General features: G+C 40.1%; 1 protein-coding gene across 2 annotated transcripts in view; it reads right to left on the bottom strand.

Annotated features, from left to right (window-relative positions):
- The window catches only part of VPS16 (VPS16 core subunit of CORVET and HOPS complexes), a 22,192-nt gene that overhangs the window by 7,798 nt on the left and 11,514 nt on the right, over positions 1-2,880 (bottom strand). The gene's annotated exons all lie outside the window — the stretch shown is intronic.

Here is a 2,880-nt window from a genome sequence, read left to right as displayed (position 1 = left end):
TAGCCAAAATAATTTACGAGAAAAACCCCAGAGGTTTCCATTTTGAAGAAGGAATGAGGTTGCTACTATTTATTTAAAAATAACGAGATAGTCTACTTAGAACATCCAAAGCAGTCTATGGAACAATGAAAGAAAGAGCTCAGTAAGTGACCAACAAAAATCAATATATTTTTTTCTATACCAACTAGTTTTCTATACCATAGCAAGAACTAATTAGAAATAGAACTTTTAAAAAGATCCTAATCTTGATAGCAATAAAACTATGATACCGAAGAATAAACCTAATAAACATTTTTTGCAAAATCAAATCAGTTTACTCAAGGATATAGAAGACATGAAATATTCTAAAGGATCTATACATGCACGAGAATTCCATTAAAAATCAGCCCAATTTTCTGGTGGGTAGGGAAGCACAAACTGATTCTACAGTTCATCTGGGGGGGCAAAAAAATGTCATCTGAAAGAGAAAATACTGGATAATATTTAAGAACATTTGAAAATATGAAAACAGATATATATATCAGATATCGAATACACTTAAAAACTAAAGTTAAGGACTTCCCTAGTGGCACAGTGGTTAAGGATCTGCCTGCCAACACAGGGGACATGGGTTCGATCCCTGGTTCGGGAAGATCCCACATGCCACGGAATAACTAAGCCCATGTGCCACAACTACCGAGCCCGCGTGCCGCAACTACTGAAGCCCGCGTGCCTAGAGCCCATGCTCCGCAACAAGAGAAGCCACCACAATGAGAAGCCTGCGCACCACAACAAAGAGTAGCCCCTGCTCGCCGCAACTAGAGAAAGCGCACACACAGCAATGGAGACCCAATGCAGCCAAAAATAAATAAATAAAAACAAAAATACTTTAAAAAAAGGGCTCTAATTAACTGTAAAAAAAATGAAAATAAAAAAGAAAAATGGTCAAGGGCTATGTCATAACTGTGAAAATATTTTAAAACAAAATATAAAAAACTTGAGAAAAATGTAAGCTAATATTTTCATAATGTGAACTATGGAAAAGTCTTTCAGAGTAAGACACAAAACCCAGAAATTACAAAGGAAAAGACTGATAGATGTTATCACATAAAACTTAACATATGTTATGTTAAACATTAATACATAAAAGTCAAGTGACTACTGTGAAAAAATCTGTAACATTTGTAACAAAGGGTTATCATGGAGAACACGTAAAGAACTCCTTTACAAATCAGTAGAGACAACACAATAGAAAAATAGTCAAAGGATATGAACAGACATACTTAACAACTAGGTAAATATGAATTTAAAAATTATTTTTATGTTTTGGCCATCTGAATGGCAAAAAATTAAGATGTTAATAAATAACATGGAATATTGCTGAAGATGTGGAAAAATGAACACTTTCCTACATATTGGTGGGAGTGTAAAATGGTTCAACCCTTATGGAAGAGAATGAAGCACTTATGCATCCAATTTTTAAATGTGTATGCACTCTAACTTAGCAATTTCCTTCCAAGAGTCTAACCTATGAAACTACTTGCACAAGTACACAAAGGTATGAATTCACTGCAGCACTGTTTAAAATAGTTTTTAAAAATCCTGGAAAAATCTCCTTAAATCCTTAAAAATCTCCTTAAAATCTCCTTTTAAACTATTGTTTAAAATAGTTTTAAAAAATCCTGGAAAAATCTCCATTAAAATGAGACTGGTTAAATAAACTACTTATGCCCATTTTGGGGAATATTATGTACCTATTAACAAAGTGACTGGGTATTTTGACATGAAGTGGCCTCTAAGATGTTAAGTAAAAAAAAAAGGCAAGCTGCAGTGCAGTGTGAACCATATGAATCCACTTACACAATAAAAAACTGAGCCCATATATATATATTTTTTTTGCGGTACACGGGCCTCTCACTGTTGTGGCCTCTTCCGTTGCAGGGCACAGGCTCCGGATGCGCAGGCCCAGCAGCCATGGCTCATGGGCCCAGCCGCTCCGTGCGGCATGTGGGATCTTCCCAGACCGGGGCACGAACCCATGTCCCCTGCATCGGCAGGCGGACTCTCAACCACTGCGCCACCAGGGAAGCCCGAGCACATATTTTTATAAGCATATTTATATATAATCACATGTATGTGTGTAAATACATAGAAGAACTCTCATAGGCCTCCACACTGAGCCAGCATGGAGAGACAGTGGTTACCTTTGGAGAGGGTGGTGAATGGGGGAGGGGAATAGGGAGACTGACAATTTGTAGGCTATATACTTTTGCATTATTTGAATTTTTCAACCCCATGTACAGTTCTTTTGACCTTTTGTTACTAAAATCCTTAGATGAAATCTGATGGGAAGACAGATATCCAAACAGACCTAGCATGCCAGTTATCAATTCACTGACACATAGCTCCAAATTCACTCTTCCATATGTGTTTTGTGATAACAGACAGTATTCTTTTAAGAATTTCTCCTTCACAGTGAGCCTGATGTTGAGCGTCCTCAGTAGAGGGCACTGGAGGAACACTGCATGAGGAAGAGGCTTCTCCTGCTGCTTCCAGCAGGGCAGTCACCCAGCAGCTAGGGTGTGAAGACATCTGGTTGCTCTGACCCCAGCCATACAGCAACCTCCAAGGCTTGCCCAGACTGGCTCCCTGGACAGACATGGCCTTCCTGGCCTCCTGCCTACACCAGGCCCTACTCCCTCTGCATGCCAAGATGCCTGGCCACTGACTGCCCTGCCTGTAGCCTTGTTTCCACTGACCCCCTCTGCACAACCATGCACCCAATCACTGGTCGTGGCTTGCCTTACAGACACTAAGTGCTCCAGGCTGCCGGCATCAGCTCCCCAACTCCCTCTGCACACCCACACACTGACCCCTAGTTGCAGCTCACCTGTGCCCCCT

Source organism: Lipotes vexillifer, unplaced genomic scaffold (genome assembly GCF_000442215.2).
Source record: "Lipotes vexillifer unplaced genomic scaffold, Lipotes_vexillifer_v1.1 scaffold875, whole genome shotgun sequence".
Lineage (NCBI taxonomy): Eukaryota > Metazoa > Chordata > Mammalia > Artiodactyla > Lipotidae > Lipotes > Lipotes vexillifer.
Note: the sequence above shows the minus strand (reverse complement) of the source record. Positions and strands in the feature narration are given on the sequence as shown.